This window comes from Aythya fuligula, chromosome 7 (genome assembly GCF_009819795.1).
Source record: "Aythya fuligula isolate bAytFul2 chromosome 7, bAytFul2.pri, whole genome shotgun sequence".
NCBI lineage: Eukaryota > Metazoa > Chordata > Aves > Anseriformes > Anatidae > Aythya > Aythya fuligula.
In genome coordinates this window covers 12,769,325-12,791,006 of record NC_045565.1, presented here as the reverse complement: position 1 = coordinate 12,791,006, position 21,682 = coordinate 12,769,325, and the positions used below count along the sequence as shown (strand labels likewise).

Genomic DNA, 21,682 nt, shown 5'->3' with positions numbered 1-21,682 from the left:
AGTGGAAGGGTTTTCTCTCTCCTTTTTTTTTTTTTTTTTTCCTTTTTTTTTTTTTTTTTTTTTTTTCGTGTGCGTGCGATCCAGGCAGCCTCCGCCGCGCCTCCCCGCCGTAAGCCCGACATTGGCGATTTTTTAACTCGCCTCCCAGCTCCTAACTTGGGGCGGCGTGAGTGCGTGTGTGTGTGTGTGTGTGTGTGTGTGTCGGGGGGGGGTCCATCCCCGCAGGAGGCAGCTCCCTTTCAGATAGGAATCTGGGACAGATTTTGCCAGCAGCCACCGAGCGTGGCCCGCCGGCACGGAGCAGCCCGTGTAACCCGACACTCCAACTTGCCGTGCGCCCTGCGAGTTGATTCACTTACTCACCGCCGGCACCGCGCTGCCGCTCGCTGCCGTGGGCGAGGGAGAGGGGGGAGAGGGGACGGGGAGAGAGAGAGAGAGGGGAGAGGAAAAAAAAAAAAAAAAAAGGACAAGGTTGGGGGGGCGGGGGGAGCCGGGCGAGAGGGGGAATAAAAAAATCTGCCTGGCGGAATACCCCGCTAGAGCCGCGGAGCGCTGGGGGAGCGAGGACGGTGCCTGGTGCCGAGCCCAGCCGGGTAAGTTGGGGGGCGCCGCTCGCAGCCCCCTGGGCAGGGGGCGCGGACAATGGGGGGGGGAGCGCGGGGAGCGCCCCTGGGGGGCCCGGCCCGGCCCGGCCCGGGGCGAAGTTGGCGGCGGGGGCCGGCAAAACAAAGGGGGCCGGGGCCGGGGGGGCGAGCCCCGCGGGCGAGCTGCTGGCGGCCGGCTCGGGAGCGGGGCCTCCCCGGCGGGCGGCAGGAAGGAGCCGCCGGCGGCCACCCCCCCCGCCGGCCTTGTCCTGCCCCCGGTGCATCTGTCCGGGGGGGCCTGGCTCGGCTCGGCCCGGCCCGGCCGCCTTTGTGCGAGGGGAGCGGCGGCGGAGCCGCTCCGGGAATGTAAACACGGCGCGGGGCCGCCGGGCTGCGGCCGGCAGCGGGGGGGGGGGGGGGCGGCGGGGCCGCTGCGAGCCGCGCCGGGGGCTGCAAACTTTGCGCCGCGCCCCGCCGGGGGTCGGCTCCCGCGGCGCCCGGGGGGGTTCGGGGGGTTTTGGCCCCCCCCCCCCCGGCGGCGGGGGTAATGGAGGGGCAGGCTCCGAGCGGGGCGCCGGGCTGCGGGCGGCGCGGCGGAGCCGGGGGGGGGCGGGGGTTTGCGGCCGGGGTCCGCAGGCCGGAGCGGAGCGGGTGTCGCGGGTGCGTTTTTCAATGCGTTGAGACGGGAGAAGAGGATTTAACTTGGCAGGCTGAACAAATGCTCTATCAAAGGTTTCCTAAGAGACAGTGGGAGAGCGGGGGAGATGAATGACCCGGGGTGGTTTTAGGGTGCTACCTCTGCAGGCTGGCTTTCACAGGCGCAATGGCCATTTAGGGCTCTGAATAAAACTCCGCGCATCAGAAAGGCGACAGGCTTATAAAATTTAAAAGGGCAAAAGCCCATTAATGCTGTGGCAGGGCTCTGGCTCCCAGCTCTGCTTGAGCAGCTCCAAGCGCCTTCAAGTGCCAGAGCTTTTAAGGAATCCCCAGCAGCAGCAGCTCCCCCGGGGCTGCCGGGTGGACCTTGGCCTTGGGCAGCGGCCGACCTGGGGTAGCCTCTGCTCCCCGGCTGGGGCAGCGCGACCAAACGGGAGCCAGGCGAGGGCAGGACGGGAAGAAAGGGCCCAGGGCCGGGATGCGCGGCTCGCAGCTCTGCTGGCTGCAGGCGCCGTGCCGGTGCGGCGGGGGCACGGTGGCAGGGCTCCGAGAGCGCTGCCAGCAGCAGCAGGAAAGTTTCACAAAGGAGTCGAGCAAAATTACGCTCCGCTGACGGTCTCTGGGAGAACAAGGGTCTGTCGAACAAACGTAGTTGGTCTGCGATTCAAACTTCCACTTCCTTCTCTCGATAGAGGGAAATTTACTGTGGCATCAATCTTCTCTTGGCGGGGCCCGATTCAGGTTTGTGAATGCCAGGAGACTTGCTCTGACCTTTTTCTGTTCAAGTTGAGGATGTTGAAACACCAGCCATCAAACAAAAGACACATTGAAAGCAAGATCTGCAATGGAGCACGTGTGACTTTGAGGCTAGTTGAGTGCGTTTGGTGGCTGTTTTCCGCCGAGTTGGGGGGAGGAGGGAGAAAAAGGACGCTTATTTTTTAAATGAGATTATGGAAAACATGACTTGAAATCCTCTAAATATCCCCAAGTCAAGGACCTTTCTTTATTTCTATCTTTACTTTTAAAACGTCTTAGGAAAATGCCTCCGTTTTTTCTATTTTTTTTTTTTTTTTTTTTTAACATATGTCTAATTTGCAAATGACGAATATATTTTTTCCCCGCAAGTGTGAAGATGACCAGGAATGTTACCGAATTTCTGATTTTTTTTTTTTTTTTAAAAAAAAAGCTTTAGAGAATTAAGTGACTTTCAGATTACAGCTTAAAACAATGAAAAATTCCCTGGGGTTTAATTGACAGACTCACGATTGTATCTACTCAAGATAATACTACCTCAAAAGGTGGCAGATTTAAAGATTACTCTGTAAATTGTAAGTTAAACTTAGTTTGGGCTCGGAGAATTGAAAAAGAACCCCCTCAGGACCAGTCAATGTAGGTATCTAACCTGCCGGTGGCACTCATAACAGGGACAGATGCCGTTATTGTTTGCATTGTTTACAGCCCACAATACCTTAAATGCTGATAATGATTAGAAACAATAATTGAGGCTGTGGCAAAGGATCAATGAAAACTTTGCTTCAGGAAAGAAGCGAGTTGCTGTGTGTGTATGTATGTATACACACAGTATTTGGAGCTGTCTGAGAAGTGCAGTCACCGTGCGGTTCAGAACTATGTTTTTAGAATATTTTAAGAAACCCACAGAAGATAATAGATGAGTTTCGGCATAACCTAGGATTTGTACTGATGGGCAGTGGTTACGGGGAGCTGAAAGGAGAGGGCTCCGTGCAGCGCGTTTCCATTCATAACTTTTCTTGGGAGTTGTTTGCACTTTACCCTAAATCTCCTCCACTTTTATAGGTTCCAAAGGTTCTGTGTAGACAAAGGAGGAAAAAAAAAAAAAACAAACAAGCAGCCAACAACCCAAACATCTCGGGTGGCGGTTACATCACTGATACTATAGTTGGAGACAATGTTGGCTGTTTTTTTAGCAACTTGGTGTTTGTGCTAGCAGCTCTGGAGAGCCTGGTTTCTTCTCTTGAAAAGGAAGAAAAATGCATCTCGGAGGAAGTGAATTTGGCATTCGTTTTGCCTTCCCCAGTGTTTCTGGTAGGCTTCAGGTGGTGGGACCCGGCTTCCTTCCCACCCAAGGGGAGGAAAGGTGGCCATGGGTGCTGGTGGGCTGCTGCTGCCCTACCTGGGGCACCTGGCTCCCACCAGTAGCTCGTGCCTGCGATCAGAGATTTGAGCACTGTGCAATTGGCTGATTTGTTCACTCCTAGTTAGACCAATTTTTGTGAAATCCTATCCTCTATTACAGCCAAGTGACAAGGGTATTGCTGAAGAGTTGAGGGTTGGTTTACGCTTGTTCTCATCAACTGCCTGTTGTGGGATGAAGAGCATGAGTCCTCTTTATCCATTTCCATATTTTTATGAGAAAGCACCTCATACGGTGCAACAATACAGAGCACCATGGATGGGCAACGATGCGCCTGCTGCTCAGAGGTGTGTGCTCCTTTCGCTGAATTTGGCATGTGTAAGCTTTCCTGCTGATGGTAAGCGGAGGCTGTGTCAGTGGTATTAGAAATCATTTCTGCTTGAAAATGGTGTCTTTGGCTTAAAAACAAGGTTTGAGAATTGGAACGTTGCTTTGTCATATTGATTTTTCTTCTGCTTCTCTTTCTAAAAGCAAAAACTTCTTGTGTAGCAATTTCATGTTATTTATTTCAGTTGAATTACGCAGGATCATTAGCATGCCGCTTGGTTAATGTTGGACATTTTTAAAGGTGGCGCAGGCTGCAGGAGCAATGTCCAGGCAATGGGTTGTAATGGATCTCCACAGCTTGACTGTTGGAGGCAGTAGTGTATTATGAGAGCAGAGGATGGTCCTACACTTGTTTTGTGTTATTTTTGGTTCTAATCCTCCAAGTTGTGCTGGAGTTTACGTGGCCTGCAAGGGTGAGGTTTGGGGGTGTTGGTACTGTGCCACTACCCTTTATCAAGTAGGGCAAATTGCTGTGGGTGTTCTCTGTCTGGGGGGAGGGGGAAAGAAAGCTATTTTTAGGCAGGCAGGCAAAATCACTTTCCATCAAATTTCTCCTGCAAGTATCAACAGAGATTAACGTAGTTCTCGGGGAATGACTCACTCATTAAAGATCGTTCCCTTTGGAAGCCCTGGATAGGCAGTCATTCAGTCCAGGCCACCCATAATTTCCTTCAGTTGCCTCCACTTCTTAGACCTGTAGCAAAGGACAGGAAAAGTAACTTGTGCTCCTCTACCAAGTCTCAGGGCAGCCAAACACAGGCCCTTCTAGTGGGGTTGACGCCCTTCTGAGTAAGGTTTAGGATCTGATGAAATACCTGGACTCAGACCCACCTGTCCTTTCGCTAGGTAATGCGATCAGTTGAGCTGTTTCGTGTAGCGTATTCATGTTGCGGTAGTGGCATAGAAGCTCTCATGTTAGCACTCCATTCAGATACATGTAGGAAGTGCATCCCTTTGTTGATAATCCGGCATTTGTTTTGACTCGGCAGAGCAGCTTTGAATTGATTCCCAAAGCGACATGGGCAGGCTGTTGGTCCAGTGTGGACGGGGGGAGGAGGGACACAAGACATCACGCCAATGCTGTGAACGTGCACGGCGCTACTGAGTAGTGCAGATTGCATAAAGCTGAGTTTGGACTGCCCCTCCTGCTCCTTGTTTGTCTTTGGAAGGAGTTAGGTTTGTTTTTTCCCTCCTGACTTTGTGTGTGTATGCCAGTGGATGGTGGCAAGCTGATTGACACAAGCGGTATGATCCTTGTGCTTGGGCGTCCTCCTGCAGCCCGCGGACCACAGCCAGGTGATGATGCTTGGCTGCCCGACCTGCTGGCCGTGCTGCCCTCCTCGCCCTGCAGAGCCCTGCTCGGCGCTGGCTGTCAGCCTTGTGGTGTTGGAGAAGAGCAGCACTGCTGCGGGTCGGACTTAGGAAGTGGGGACAGCTCCAACCTATGGATAATAGCTGGGCGTCGTCAGAGCTAGCATGAGAGTGAAAGCCACAGGCATCGTGGAAAACCGGCACGGGAATTGATTGTTGTCTTCATGCAGTTGTCTTCAAAGCTGTGGTTGTGACGCTCTGAGGTGTGCCTGGTGGCCTCTGGTGGCTTGGGCTCGCTTGCGTCTGGTCAGCGCAGAGTTAAGTGGAGAGCACTGCCAGCATGGTCTGCCCAATGCACAAACGGGGGCAAGCTCTGCTCCGATCAAGTTGCAGCTCCTTGCAGCTGGGAAATACCATTTGCCATCTTTGCTGATTGGGTATGTGTTTGGGGAGTGAGAGAAAAGGAATACATTGGCAGCAAGCTTGTCTTGTCTTTGGATTTTCCTTTTCTAATGTCTTTGAGGCTGTAGGTCTGCAATGGCTGACCAGCTGGCAGTGAGTGTTACCAGTCTCTCTGTTTCTGGATGGTCTCATAGCTAATCAGAAGGGTATGTATTGGGGCTGCAGTGACATAGATATGTGGCAGAGTAGTAGGGGCTTCAGCTGGCCGCTTGGTAGCAGGAACAGTTCCCTTGATGAATATCTGCTTGTTTCTTGGCTGTAATCCTACTTCCCTCTGAGAACAGCAGAGCCTTTTAGACTGCCCTGAAATGCATACCCTCCTCTATCTCCATCAGGAAATCTGGAAGGGCAGGTCTCTTATTCCTCAAGACCCATTTCAAGTAGAGATGAAGTGAGGGAAGGCAGACTCACTGTGTAAGGGCATGGTGGGCCGGGGGCGGCAGAGCAGGGTGCTGCGGAGGCTGGTCCTGCTGGGCAGCTGCTGGTGAGCGGCTGGGGCTGGCCTTCCCTGGGTGCTGCCTGGCCTCACAGCTGCTGAGAAGGTGGGTTGTCACTAGTTGGATCATGGCTTCTACCTCAGCAGAGGTTTAAAAACAGCAGCCTGAAGCTCACGAGGGTTTTTACGACTTCTTTTGTGTATTGCTGCGGCTCAGAGCCTTCCCCTGCGCTGTTGGCTCGGGATGATCTGGAGCGTTGTTCAACAGCCACCTGGTAAACATGCTGCCTCCAGCTCAAAGGTTGCCATCTGCCTTTGGTTGTTTTAGAGGTGTGACGGGAAGAAAACAAAGCGGAAGAGTTGAGTGGCGGTGAGGAAGGGCTCGTGTCTCGGGCTATAGTAGTGCACGCCCTGGCTACATTGCGTGCTCAAGGAGGTGAGGACAGCTCGGTGTCCGGTTGTCCTGCTGCCCCAGAGCCCAGTCTGAGCATCTACTCATCCAGCCAGAAGGTGGCTACCCCTGTAGAAGGTCTGAAAATAGAAACATACCCTGTATATCATCACTTGAACATACGCTTTAGCTTTTCCTTTGCATTGCATGTAGCTGTAAGCTTTTTGCTGTGTAAATGGTTTTAAGAAAACACACCTTATAAACAGGAAAACCTGTTCAGAACATGTTTTGGCTTAAAATGCATGACAAAAATACAAGTAACTGAAACCAGAGTAGTTTGACAGCCAGCACTGTCACATTTGCATTTTAAAGCTAAGACATTGATGGGCCAACAGAAGATCCATTTGGCTTTCCATCCTTTTTTTTTCTCCCCCCCGGCCGCTTTTCCTCTATCCCCCCAATAAAATAAAAAGGCAGGATAAAAGCTTTAAAAAGCATTTTTAAAGACTTTGTTGACATTGAATTCTCAGAAGAACAGTTTGTTTATATATCTCTCTATATACGAAAGAGAGGACGGTTTATTATCCTGCAGGTTTGCAAGGGGAAAGAAGAATGATGTGGTTGTCAGGCAGTCTACCCGATCTGTTGGTGTCTTGCTTGTAAAGTCTGTGTTTGTTTAATGCTCTTATAACCCTTTTCCCGGCAGCGGGATCACAGAAGTTAACTTGTTTAGAGCTAGTATACAGCTTACGTTGGCCTCCCTTGCAGCAACCCAATGCCTGCCCCAAGCCTTTTCAAAGAAAGCTTTTCTTCCCTCCTCATCTTAGCACAGGTTGATGCACTTTACATTTGATTACACAATTATTTTATTTTTTATTTTTTTAATATGGGAATGCTTGTTCTAAAAAGACTTTGGGCTGTGAGCTGTCATCCTGCAAATGCGCTCGGGATCCTGACTATCTGCACGCCGGGGTCTCTGCTCTTCGGGTGCTTTGGGAAGCCATTAAGTGCCCCAGCAGCCACTGTCTGTGTTTCACAGCAAGTCAGGGCACTGAGCTGTGATGGGTGCGTGCCTGCAGACACGGGTGGCAGCTCGGTGACTGGAAACACAAGTGCAGCGTGCTGTGTTCATGAGGCTGGTTCGCTATGGACGTAACGTGTTTGGCATTGTCGCATTGGCAGGTTTCTTGCCTCAGGTCTGCTCTGATACAGCTCTCAGGGTGAGGCTCAAAGCCACTCTCAGTTGCTCTTTGAGAAATGTATTGCAAGAACTATACATGCATCTCTTTGGTCCCCCTCTCAAGCATGAGATTCCTCCCCAAACTTACATCACTGGTTTAAAAAGCCTGGGATCGCAGTCCAGCTGGAGTGTGATACCATTAGACGCAGGAGCCTACTGGCTTTCCAACTCAATGCATAGCTTTGGCTTTTGGCACTGTAAAAATCTGACATCTCGTGCATTAAAATCATAACACCATTATGTAAGGAGAAGTTATTTTAGGTCAGTAGCAGAGCCTCAGAAAACTTGGTTAAAGCCATCTCGAGAGCTGAGACGCGTGGGCTTGCATACTGCTGTGGCTGGTGGTGGCGTGCTTCTGACCTCTGTGCACGATTCCCAGCCCGTGTCCTGCTGCTGCGGGGACACCTCAGGGGGATCTCGGCCGTGCTCAAACACCCTACGGTGCTGGGAGCAGGCGCTGGGTGCCAGGAGGGCTCTGAAGCCTGGCCGAGGAATGTCACACCTCTCCCTTGGGCGCCTGCTCTTGGCTTGTGGCACGGACGGCGCTGCTTCAGTTGGCCTTGTTGTTCTTCGTCGAGGGACAGGAAAATTATGGCAACAGCTGCTGCCAACCTACAGGAAACAGAGTGTGGAATAAACCTGGGGGAGCCTTTGAAATGTTTTTAATAACAAATAATTCCAGTATTTAACCAAGGTGCACCTTAGGTGTGAAAGATGCAACACTCTGACTTCTAACAGTGTAAGGTGCCTGCCTTCAGGACCAAGGCTGGCACACCAGATGATGCTCAGGTATGTTGCAGACAAAGGGAGGAACATTCAGACCTTGTTTATACTTCAGAAGGAATCAGCAACAGGACACGTGATAAATATTTTAAAGCCATTGTGTAGAGTGCATGAAATGGCAATGAAGCCTGAGCAGGGAGGCGATGGGCGCGCTTCCTGATGGAGCAGCACAGGCGGAGAGCAGGAGGCTGCCCCTGGTGCAGAGCAGGCAGTGCTTGGGCTAAGGGGTAGCTGTGTGAGCAAATGCCTTGAAAAAGGCAGTGCTACAGACTTTAGAGCTATTGGGATAACAGCAGGCTTGGAGAGGACTCTTATTCCACCTTCATCAACAGCAGATAGCTCTTTGTGAAGAGGGCAGTGGACGGAGGGACCAGGGAGGTGTGCGGTCTGCAGGGGAGCGCAGCAGGCATCTGCCAGGGGGTGCGGAGCTGGGGTTTGAGGAACTGGTGGGGGCAAGCAGATGGGCACCTTAAATTCAGGGCTGGTTTTTTAATCACTGGGATTGCTTTGTCTCTAAATAAATGCAGAAATATGTGAAATTTGGGATTCATTTGTTCAAGTTCCTTTTGTTAACTGATTGATACATGGAGCATCTGTTTGGAAGAGTTTGGCGTGTATCCCTCTAGGATAACAGAGCATGGTTGCTTGCCCCAGGCAGAAATTGGTACCTGTCCTAAGGCACTATTTTTTAACCTTTGTGTACCTGGCATTAGTGCTTCCGTAGCTGCAGCAGTGTCCTCACAAGCACGGCACTGGACACGTACACCTAATGGAGCTCTCACGTCTGTTTGCCCTGTAGCTGGGAGTACTAGATGGATGCAGGTAAACATCTTAGTTGAATTGAGCCGAGGGGAGGGCAGCAGGCTTGCCGTTGTGAAGCTCCCGGGGTCTGCCATGGTGACTAAGACGGCTTGATAGCTTCCTTATTGGCCACCATCTGCCGGCTGGGCTCTGAGCACGGGGAGCAGCACACGGGGAGCAGCGCAGGCGCTGGCACGGCCAGGGGCTGGCTGCTGGTCGGGGGCACTGGGCAGTGTGGTGGTAAACAGCAAAGCACAATGCTATGGAGGCTTCTGGTCACAGTTCTGTGGCAACCTGTCATTAGATTTGTTAAATCACTTGAAAATGAAATAAAAGGAATTTTAAGAGACAGTGTTTTCATTTGATTAAATTTTCTGTCCTGAGTGTGTAGATAAATTATTCACTCAGCGCGTGAACCCTTCGTGAAACCTCTTGTGGAAGGAAGTCCTGTACTCGTGCCAATTTTCGGGGTACCACTCCTCCGAAAATTCCACCAAAATTTCTAATTTTTCTGGCAGTCTGTGGTGTTGTCTGTGTTAAAATTTTTCATTTAAAACTTTGAGTTTGGTCATCCAAAAAGGAATAGCAGTGTGTCGGCGCGGAGTCTCTGTCTTCCTTTGTCTGAAACTGGAGCTGCAGCCCTCACCACCTCTTTCTCAATAAAGAGAAATGTAAATCAAAAATACTTGTAATGTTGCCAACATCTTGTCCTAGCAATATCCCAGCATACTAAATTATACAATGAAGAAACATAGTTCATATCTCCTGTCACAAGAAAAAATACATTTTTAAGTATATCTCTGCTCTATTCATGCTCCTTCAGCGTTCATGAATTTATGCTTTGTTCTGCTGAAGGCAACTTCACCTGATAAACTCCTTCTTGAAATAATGAAGGACTGCGGACTTAGGCTCTTGTTGTCACCGCTGCACCTGACTGAGGAATAATTTGTAACGAAATAAAATGCACACATGCTAATCTCTTGTGAAGATTGTCTGACATCTTCGTTTAGTAAGGATTAAACCCTGCAAAAGGAACACAGAGGAGGCAGGAATTCTCTGGCAGTTGATCTATTTGTGTGTTTAACGTAGAATATTTTTAGCCTGAAATACAAAAATACGTACTTCTGTATCCAAAGAGACTGTTGTTTCCATTTATTTTAAAACCCTGGATGGGAAACAAGATGTTAGACCTATTATAATGCAACCCAGTAATTAACATATGTTGGCCTGCCTCTGCCAAGGCTTCCGTGTGAGTAATGCAAGTTGCACAAGTAAAGGAGTCAGGTTGTTTGTCAGTGAAGAGCCATACGTATATGCATGAGTGATCAGATTGTAGAGGCATCATCTGAGGCTGGGGTGGGAATCTGTGTTGGAATATAAAAGCAATTAGAGTTGTCCTCTCGGCTGTGTGAGGTTTGGAAAACTTAGTGTTTTTTTTTTCTCCGGTTGTTGCCAATAAAAGAAATTATCCTGTGCAGGACAAAAAAAAAAAAAAAAAAAAAAAAAAAAGAGATAATGATCAACGGAAGCTTCCAAGCTTTTGCTGTGTTTGTGTTTAATTCCCCAATTATGGGGTGACTGGAGGGAGGAGTCCTGGGGATGCTCTCAGCAGCAGGAGGTCTCTGTCTCAGGCTCTCAGAGGTGACAGTGCGTTGCGTGGGTGCTGGGGCAGGGATCCCCCTTCCCTCTTTGGAGGGGCCTTCTGTGACACAGGAGGGGGTGACTTTGTTGAACTAGACAGGTGTTATCTGTGCTAAAAGCTAATATAGAGGTAGTCCTAGCTAGAAAGCACATTTTCATGTGAAGCACAGACTGCATGTGTTCTCTAGAGATTTGTTACTTCCACCCAATGTACACCTTGCGTGGTTATGCCAGTTAGGCGTAGGGAGAAGGAGAGGGAAGGAGCAAAAGATGAAAAAAAAAAAAAAAAGTATGCAAAATCAAATCACAGGTGAGTCCAGATTTTCCTTGTTTCCCTCCCCCTTGCCCCCCAACCAAGAACGTACATGTATGAGCAATTAGGACCTACTTTCCTGGTAAGCATTATGGGAAGACGAAAGGTGTATTGTGCGTTCAAACAAATGAAATGCATCCTCAAAAGAGTTTGAAGGTCGTATGTTCCTGAACTCTCAAATGTGCTCTAATTAGTCCTCTATTTAAAAGCAGGCTTGGGTTGTTAACCTGGGAGCAGACGGCTGCACACCAGCTAATGGTTTAATGGGAGCTCCCACCTGGTGACTGTTCTCTGCGCGCTGCTCCCGATGTGACCCAGTCACCTGGGGTGGAGGGACGGGGACGTGGAGAGGTGATAGGATCAGTTGACATCTGCATGCGTTGTAAGTGTTGACCTTCAGACACAGGGGGTTCTTCGGTACCTTACTGTGGTAGAGTGTAATGCATCATCACTTTTCCTTTTAGAGAGTTACGTGTTTAATTTGTAGCTTCTATTTTGACACTATCTGTTAAGCTATAAATAAAGCTTGACTACAACAACGATGGCCTTCAGGCTACCTTCTGACTGTAAATTCACAATTGTTGGTTTTGCCTTGTCATTTTCAAGCTGTGTACCCTGGGTGGTGTTGAAGAAAAGAACTTAGAGAAATGTGGGTTTAGTGCCTAGAGTACTGATCAGTCAAATTTAAGATTGCCAACCTTAAAAATACTCAGACGCCACAAGCCAGGCCCATAGGACTGTTCAAAAAAGTGATAAACTTGGCTTTCCACAATCTTGCTTTTGGGGCTTGTTGAAGGTTTGTATTTTCAAGTCTTACTCATAGTCACAAGCGCTAGAAACTCATTGAATAAGCAGCGATGCTGTTACTATCTGTTGTCTTAAGGAGTTGGGGCTTCAGTGTGTATGTGAAAATAGTGCTAGATGTAGCTCCGGGTCTCCTTGCTTGTTTCTGTTTTGTGCTCTGTGGTGCTGGCTGCAGTTTGGTGAGGGAGCCCCATCGCACTGCAGCCTGGGGGACACTCTCCCCAGAGCAGGCCGCTGGCAATGCTGTGCCCCTGTTTGGCAACCAGTCCAATGTCTCGTGGCTTTCCCCCAAATTAAGCATGGACCGTGTGGGTTAAAATTTCTGATTCTCAAATTGTTCACATCCGGAAAACGCACTGAGAGCTTAAAGGGCAATTGTTGGGTTTAAAACCTGTTCCCCCTTCCACTACTGTTAGTCCAAAACAGGCAGATATGCAGCAGGTTATTTTGAAGATCCTGAAAAAACTGGTTGCTCTAAGGGGGAAAATAGCTAGGTGGGAAAAAATGCTTGGTGAGAAAGGTGTAGTTGGGTTTACCTCCTTCTTAGCATTTGGGTTGTAAAAAGTGAGGTTGCTGAATTAGTATTAATATTTGTTATGCATTTAAATACCTGTCAGAAGGCTTTGTGATCTATGGGTACTACTTCTGTCCTCACTCACAAATCAGCAGATGTCCCCAGGACTGCTGGACATCCATCCTTTGGAGGTGTTTATGAATAAACAGTTCTGCCTGTCGTAATTTTGGTTGGTCAGGCCCCCCTGAATTGCTGCACTCAGTGCGGTTGTGCTAACACTTAAATACTGCCTGTGAGGAGGTTTGATTAAAATTGCATCTCTAGGTGCGTGCTAAATACCTCTGATATCTCACCTACAGACAGTGGTAGAATTGTTGGTAAGAATGACAGCTGCAGGCAATAAATGAGGACAGTAATAGAAGGCTCAGTGCTGGGTAGAGCATCGTAAATCATGGGGCGAGAGCAGCGAGAGCGCTGACAAATCGGCGAGCAGCTGCAAACAGCACTTTCCAGGTAAGAATTATTGCGCTCGCTCCCGATAACTGCTCAGAAACCACCTCTTCCTTGTACGTGGGCGACTTCCCCGCTGCACGGCCGCTCGTGCTGGTGCAGTCGGTCGAGCTCGAGTGTTTTTCCCTGGGAACGGGGAGTGTTTCGCCTGGTGTCATCTCCGTACCGTGCGCCCAGCCTTTGTTTTCGTCCCGGGCGTGTGCCAGTGTGAGCTGTTCCTTTCTAGGAGGAATATCCTAATGCTTTTTGCAGCCGATGAGCTGTTCTATTTAGTTTCCTCGGAGACTTTGAAGAAGTGTTTTTTGGAAGGTGCAGAGAAGGGGCCGTGTTTGGCTGGTTTTAAGCTAGCTTGCTTTGTTAGCTTGTGCTAGGGGGAGTTGGGAGTGAGCCTGTATGCTCCTAAACAAAATAAAAAAGTAAAAATCTGGAATAGTGCAGTTCAAGTACAGGAGATAACGATCTAGTCACCCAGAAAACAATCTTACTCCTGCACTGTTAGAGAAATGAAAAGTATTTTAATGGAATAACGATAGGAAACAGATGGCAAAGGGCTAGCAACTGAAATGTTTTTGAACACTAAAAAATAAGTGTCAAACACATGTCCCATATTTTAATTATAGCTGAAAGCGTCACGTGGCAGAACGCTTTCAAATTCTGAAGTCTTTTATGTAAATATTCAACCTTAATTTCTACTTTTTTGGTTACTGGGTGTTATTCTTGGTAAACTCGAGGCTTGGGGAGGGTTTGGCCGTCACAAGTTCCTGCGGCGAGCGCCGAGCCTGCAGAAGGGCGTTGCGGTTGGCACACGTCCATGGCCGTGTGAGCGCGGGGGCTCAGAAGGCCGCCCGCTGGATGCGAGCGCTGTCACTTGGCTTGACGCGGGAAGCGGGTGGTGCAGGAGGGCTGCTGCTGGGGAGGCAGGCAGAGCAGCTTGGGTGGCGCGGTGCTGGGTGCCCGGTGGGGGCTCCCTCAGGGTCACTGCCCCAGGGGCTGGGCACGCACTCGAGATGCAGCATCTTGTGCACAGCGGGAGCCTTTGTGGGCGCTGCTGCTGCAGGTGGGCTTGCGTGAGGTGTGCCTGGTGGGGCTGTGCCCACTGGTGACACTGTGCTGGTGTCCGCAGGTGCTTGGGGTGGAGATTTTGGTTTTGATGCACCGTGCTTATAGTTGGGCAGCATCTGTCCTCCTGTGGGGCTTTGAGCAGTGTACTTAGAGCATACAAATAAAGCGTTCCCAGGAGATGGTCCTTGAAACAACATTATTTACATCATTATTTACATATATGGTAATCATGGGTCTACGTAAAGCTGCAGGCTCCACTTGCAGCACACACACATGTATGTACAGCCAGCACCAGGCTGCTTCCACGATTAGCGGGTCTTGTTTTGAAAGGCTTTGCTGCCCCAGTGTTTGCTCCCGTTAAGGTCACTGGCTGTGTGACTCACGGTCAGTGGGATCAGGTCACTGACTGGGTAAAGAGCTTTGTTTTTTTGGGGGAGTGTTTTTAGCCTTTGCATCGCCCTCCCCCCGCCCCAATTAAGGTTAATTATCAGCTGAGGTGGCTGCTGTTGATACGGCTGGCTGCACTGTGCCCAACCCCTGTGCTGACCAGGGGCCACACTGGGAATGCAGGAGGCAGGTTGGTGGGGGCCAAGACCCCCCCAGCTCAGCTGTCCAGGCTTCCCCTGTGGTCTACAGTCACCTTCCAGTTCCCCCAAGCAACAAAAAGCATTTGCACACACCAAAACAAATTATTTTTCCAGGAACAAATGCTTGTTTTTCTTCTGTAGAACATTCTTCAAAAGTTAACAGCCGTCCCAGAAGTTATTTTTCGATGTTCCTCTGGTATTTCTGTAACATGCACAGTGTGTTCAAACGCAGGTCTTTGTGCATTTTTCTTGAAGTCTTGCTGAACTTCCATCCTCCCTTGATTTAATGCTGGAAGTGCTGAAGGGTGCCATTCATCTGGCTGGTGGTACGGTGGTTTTTAGAAAACAAGCCGGAGGACATGTACCTGATTGAGCTCCATTCCCAGCAGCACAGGACTTTTGCACAGGTTGTCCCCAGTGTGGCCATGTCCTGCCCTTGCCCAGTCCCCATTCTGACAGGAGCCACAAAGGGGAGGTGTGTGAGTGCCCAGCTGGGTGCCAGCTGTGTCACTTGTTGTGTCCTCTGGAAGATGGTGAGAAGTGGTGTGTCTTGGAGGTGGTGCTGGCCGTGCCATCAGCACAGGGTCACTGAGCACAGAGAAGGGAGGGTGACAAGTGAGCAAGGGGCCGTCACTCCCAGATAGGCAGTGGCTTGAGCACAGGGCAGCATGCAGAACTGTTTTCCTCAGCTGTTTCTCCTGGCTAGGGGTAAGCAACATTGTTAATGATGTGTGAGCTGTACCGTGATGCCCAGTACAAGCACTGTACTCTGTGAGAAGGACGGGCGACCAGTGCTTCCATCCTCAGGCTGTGGCTTGGCCTGGCTGGGGCTGCTTCAGCTGCTGGTTCCCTGCTGCACATTACTCCCATCCGTACGCTGCATGAGCATCAGTGTTTGTGCAGGTGTGCGATGAATCAGACTGCTGAGCTGATGGAGGAAACTAAAACCTTCTTGCGTTTCAGTGCAAGTTCTCCCTCCTGGCCCCCACCTCTTGGTTCCCCTCTCCTTTTCCCTGTGTGGATGTGCAGGTCATGGTGGGAGTACGGCATGGGTGGCAAAGCTGTGTGGGGCTGGGGAGGAGCACTTTAAGTGGTGCTTCTGCCTCAGGAAGTCAGATGGATCCCCAGCCTCACAATTAGCTGAACATCATAAACCCAGCTCACAAACAGATTGGGTCAAGTGATTAAAACCACGATATTGTGATTTGCATAAACTTACTTTCCTGTTAGTGCTAGAGCATCTGTTGCTGGGAGCAGGTAGGCTCTCACTAAATGGGGACAAATTGCTGGGAGTATAGCCCTGGGAACTGGCCGGGGGTCTCAAAACCATGAACCAAGTCAGTGAAGAGAACTTAGCTCTTCTGACACTGCCTGTGCTAGGCACCAGCCAGCTCCTAGGTCGAGTTGGTGACTTGGGAGGCTGGACATCTCCAGCAAAGTGAGGTAATGCTGGAAACACTTGGCCACCTGGGGAGTGTGGCAGGGCCAGGGCTGCCTGCTCTGGACAGGAGCAGAAAGGTCTGCAGCGGGTGCCTCCAGGTGCCACAGGCTGTGGAAGCTCTAATGTGGATCTTATGCAACATGGGATCCCCTCCCCCTCTTTTGTCTGTATGAACTGCTGTTTTACTGAAATGGATGGCTTCCTTTTCTGTCAGAGCAGGTCATGGGAACTGCTCACTGCAGAGCTGGCAGGAGGTAGCGCTAACCTCGACACCCATCCTCTCCTAGGTTTGGTATGCCTCGGGGATGCCTCCAGCACAGCCGTCCGTGGCAGATAAAACCACAATATGTTGTCAGAAAGCGCTCGGTGAGGTCTGAGCCAGGCTCCCCCATGCAGAGCTGAAGCATTCCCACTGGGACCCACTCCTCCCAGGGCAGAGGCCCTCTGGCAGCAGCCCCTGGCCACCTGCTCGTGCCTTACGGCCGGGACGCGGCCTCAGGACGTGCAGGAGCGGTGCCATTCCTGTGACCGGCAGGGACAGGGGCTCCCAGGCACCACAGCGATACAGATAACCCTGGCTGTTAAACCGCGTGTCTTGACTAGCTGCCAGTGGTGGCTTTAAATTATTATTCCGTAAGTTCCCGAAGGAACACAGCGTGCCGTATTTTATGCTCCCTGCTCTCAGTGTTGTTCTGTAGCTTGGCGTGGGGTTTTGGCTCTCAGGCCAGCTCACGAGTGGCCCCATTGCTTGGGCAATTGCAGAGTGCATCGCTCTGGTTGTAGGTGTTTGTGTCATCTGCGGGGTGCCTCACAGCCCTGGAGTGCTACGCATCCCCCTTGATTACTTGGTATGTCTTTGGTGTGTTAGTGGAGGGGCTTCTCACTCGTCAGATGTCATAGGAAGGAGGGGACACAGACTTGTGCAGTGGAAATGTATATAACAGCTGTCTTTATTAGCTTCCAGAGGAAACTTGCCCGAGTAAAATGAATAAAAGCAAGTGAGAACCTTAAGGTGGCCACTATTTGTATGTAAGTAACCAGGGACACTTGAAGCAATCTCGGCGAAGTGTTCTGATGCGCCGATAAAGCCTGAAGTTAGCAGGCATGCATGTGTGCAGGTGACCTGGCTCTGCACCTTGTCCTGACGCGGTGGGAAGACTCTGTGGGTTGCTGTTTGAAGTACAGCACGGCGTAAAGAGCTTGGTGAAGAAAATCAGTACAAAAGTACAAAAGAGTACAGCTGGTAGCTTCCTATGCAGACATTCAGTACTGCCAACCCTGATTATAAAATAATTTTTAAAATATCACTTTGAAAGTTTTAAAAGTAAAAATAATTCTAATACTCAGCAAAAAAAATAAATTTACTTAAGCTCTATTTGTGAGTATTTTTGTTTCGCTTTTATTTGTATATCAAAATTTTGTTTTGATTGGGGAAAAAAAGGAGAATTCTTCAAAAATACTTTTTTTCTATACGGTGGCTGAGTCTTGAAAATGCCTAAAACAGGTCTCTGTTCCATAAAGCGCAATGCGTGCTATTTCTGAAAATCTGTCATTTTCCACAAATATGAAGTGAGCTATCCAAAAAACTCCAAATGCTTTGAAGTCTGTAGAGTTTGTTTATTTGTAGGGCTTTTCCGAAAACTAAGGGCATGGATTCTTTTTTTTTTTTTTTTTTTTTTTGCAGAGGTCTTGCTTTTTGCTTTCCTGATGGGTACTTATATTCTGAACAAATCACCATACTGAAAACATGCTATGTGTCAGTAGATTGAGGGTAACATAGCATGAGCTTCTGCCATAAATATTCATGGTGATATTTTGTGACTATCTGAGGATATTTTGCTGAAATTGTGTTGTTTTACATCTTTGTCATTATTCCATTCAGCTCTCATAGCATATTATTAAAGCCAGTTTGTGTACAGACACTTGATTTTCCTTCTTTTGTCTTACCCAGAGTAAGAGATTGTGTGCATCCGTTAATGAGTGTTAGGGACTCCTGGGCTGGGGTTTGACGGGATGCTGTTTTCTGATAGCTATAGGAGCTCTGCGGATTTCAGAAATTAATGGTGAGACTTCAGTGTATTACAAATTAATAAAAACTTACAGCAGACTTTATTTATATTGAAGCACAAAATAAATACCAAGTTTTCTTTTTAAGAGAAAATTGTTTGGGGGATTATGACAGTTAGTGAATCACTCTGCCAGGCTTTGTGGTTTTAAAGCCAGAATGCGAACACTCGAGAGTGTTTTTTCTGTCCTATTTCACTATCAAAGGCTGTACACAAACAGAGGAAACTGGCAGATGAGCTGGTCTATGGGAGGAAATAGTTAAAGTAGCTAAGCACCCATGCTATCAAATGCATAAACAAACCTATAAAAGTAACTTTCAGGTCAACATTATTAACTTGCTATTTCAAAACATTTCTTACAACTGTTGCTGAAGAAGGAAGAGGCTAGGAAGTACAATGTTTAAATGGACCAAGCCTGCTTTCTAATACTGGCAAGTTGATGAGCATGCCTTGATTTTGGTGCTCAGTATTGCAGAGGTCTTTGGGGGCGATGAAGACCAGGTTTAGCCCTGCTTTGCTATGAGGATCTAGGAAGCAGTGCTGCTGCTCATGCTCCCAAAACCCCTTTTGTATCTTTCCAGTTTTTAATCATTGTGAATAAAATAATCATTATGGATAACACTTTGATTAGTCTACCAAAGTTTTATTTTTTTTCAAGTCTGAAACTGTCGCTACCTGGTCAAGGATTTATCCATGTGCAGTGCCACGGAAATCTCCACAAAGGGTGCATGAGCTGTCTCTTTACAAACTCCTACTTAAGCTTTTTGTAGGAAAAAGATTTAAAAAAAAAAAAAAAAGGGTTTACAGCATCTAGGTAGACTACTCAAATTCATCTGTGTGAGATTTCAGAATGCGTACAGGTATTCAAGCTCTAGTCTAGCTCTTCGATGATGTGTTTGCAGAATGCTAACCACTTGAAAGCAGCTTGGGGTTTTGGGTTTTGGATTTCCATGTTGCTCCTCCTCTGTTTGCAAGCCAGGCAATGCAGGATAGGGCTAATGCATGAAACTGAGAAAGCAGCTCCCTTCTTTGACCCCAGCCACTCGAGAACCAGGTGATGCAGTGAGCGCAAGGAAGGAAAATCAAAGTCACAATTCTGTAAATATTTATGTACATAGTTTAGGTTAGACATAAAAATGGTTATTTGAACTTAGTTGAACTCCTTGCACATAAAGTTAAGAATGTGTGTAAATATTTGCAGTCTGGAACCTATTTCAGGTTTCTAAAATATTTAACGTACTTTCAAAAATACGTTTTTTATTAAAAATACTGCAAAGCCCCATGCCACAACAAGATGCGTTCAGAGAACGCAAAGCTGGCCACATGCATGATTCCTCCCAGCAGCAACAGCAGGAGGCCAGGTAACAGCCCATTTCCAGACCTGTGCTTGTCTCTTGTCAAACTACTGGGGCGCTCTCGGCGAGAGTTAAGCATTCGGTTGGAGGGCAGGAGGTTTGGCTTTGGGTCACTGAACTCAGGGCTGCGGTTGTCTGATTCAGCTAATTCTTCCCCTGCAGACTTCTCAAGTAACTTTGAACAGATTGCTTAGGCTCCGAGTGCCTGCCCGTCCCAGTAATAAAATGGGGTTAATTATGCAATCTTTCTTCCAACTTTTGCCTGGACTTCCCCTGTTTTGGTGCAGAATCTAGTTTCAAAGCGCTATTGTTAGATGAGTAAAGGGAGAACTCACTCGATGTGCAGGTGCTTGGCTACCTGGAAACGTGAAAGCTGGGGCTCATCGTGTGTCTGTAGGGTCTCATAAGTGCAGTGCATGTCAGTCCTCTCGATGGCTGTGACTTTGACTTCACTTTTTTTAGCTCCTGGTACAAAGGAAGCAATGCTGTCCTAGCAACCTACTGTCTTCATTTGTACTTTGAGTGCATTGTGTGTGTGTACAGACGTACATGTATATTTTTTAGTAGCGAGCAGCTGCGGACATGTGCACGCCAGCCATGTGCCGATGCTGCGCCGGCTCCAGCTCTCGCCCACCCGCCCACTTTCCTTCCTTCCTTCCGTGGAGAACTGGCAAACAAGCGGCAGCCTCCGTGCCTGTGCTGCTCAGGCAACGGCCTGCTGGGGGGGGCTGGATGGGGGAGAACATTTGGATGCCAGATCAGTGTCTCATTAGGCGTTTCTTTAGGGTATTTTACAAGTCTGCGGACAAACAGTAGTTAAGACTCAGATGGAGAAAAATTTATATGCTCCCTGCAGGAAAGGGGGCTCGGGCTGGGTCTGGGCGCTGCTGCTGCACCCAGGCTTGTCCCACGCTGTTGCTGGAGGTGCTGCAGCCTGCCCGAACAACCTGGCAGGCAGCAGGGGCGGCTGGTTCTGCCCAGCATCAGTTTTGAAACCCCAGCTCAATTAATTGATTGCTTTCTACTCGGAGATGAGGTTTAAGAGGGCAGAGTACAAAATGCAGGAGCAAGTGTGCAATCAGGCTGAGTTTACCCCCAAACTGTTGTAATGAATGGTAGTTTTGCCAGGTCATATGACTGAGTCAGCTGACTTTAATGGTGTTTTTAAGTGAGTGTTAGAGGAAGCATTAGGCTTGTGTTTCCTCATTGCTGTTGCTGTGTTTTTACCGTATTAGAGTCTTAATGTTTTTATTTTTTCCACAAACAAGATGACCTTGGCAGTCAGTGACCTGCTTGTAGTCTCTGGCATGGCAGTGGTGCAGTGGGGGCACTCCTAACACCCGTCCAGTATTGCCACGCTGGGGTAGGAGGTACCCCACACCAGCTGTGAGGAGGGAGGGATTGGAAGAGCCATCCAGGAGGAACAGAGTGCTTGTTTCAGGGGCCTGATGCTATGGCAGAGGGGACAAGTAGCTGGTCCCCCACTTGGGTGCATTTTGCTGTACAGCTGGAAGCCGAGTGGGTTTGCTCCAGTGGGGAAAAGCCAGCCCTGGCACCCCCATAACTGCAGGGTGCAGACAGGCAAAGGGGCTGCCTCAGGTGCCTTCCAGCAAACAAGTGGTTAAATGTGGGCCTGTGTCTTCTATATATGAAAAAGACGTAAATAAGTAGCGCCAGGCCTTGCTGACCCACATCGCGATTGCTGGCCAGAGAAATACTCTGCGTGCTTGGGCTGCACATATTTGGCGCTGTGCTCTGCCTCTGTGTGTTGCAGCTGCCGTGCTGCAGTTGCAAGCTTAATTAATAAAACTGATGTACAGAGCTCTTAGGTGTAGGTTTATTTTTATTTTTGCTGTTTTTTGTGGAGTAAGGAAGAAATTAGTTGTGCCTTTTTAGTCTGGGATTGCCATGCAAAGAGGGTTTGTGTGAGAACTGCAGTAGTAATCAGTGAACTGGTGCCTTGGGAAGAGTGCCTGACTCTGAAGTTACTTTGTCTGTTTTCCCTCAGCATAGGCTGTGATGGGTGCATGGGTGGGTAAAAAAAAAAAATAAATAAAAATCCTTGTGTGGGTCCTGCTCTTGCCTGTGCTGTTGGCTGCGAGGCTGTGAGCATGCGAGCAGCAATTTTATTTATGTTGGTCTGCTTTCAGCCTGTCACAGTAGATCTGTTTCACTTGTCGCTTTGTAAATCATTACATAGGATTAGGCCTTTTACCATCTTTTA

General features: G+C 48.9%; 1 long non-coding RNA gene across 1 annotated transcript; it reads left to right on the top strand.

The window, feature by feature from the left end:
• Positions 1-499: 499 nt before the first annotated feature.
• LOC116491651 lies at positions 500-21,243 on the top strand. Its single transcript, XR_004253501.1, has 3 exons — positions 500-593; positions 18,356-18,361; positions 21,233-21,243. It is a non-coding gene; the product is annotated as an uncharacterized LOC116491651 (long non-coding RNA).
• The last annotated feature ends 439 nt before the right edge of the window (positions 21,244-21,682 follow it).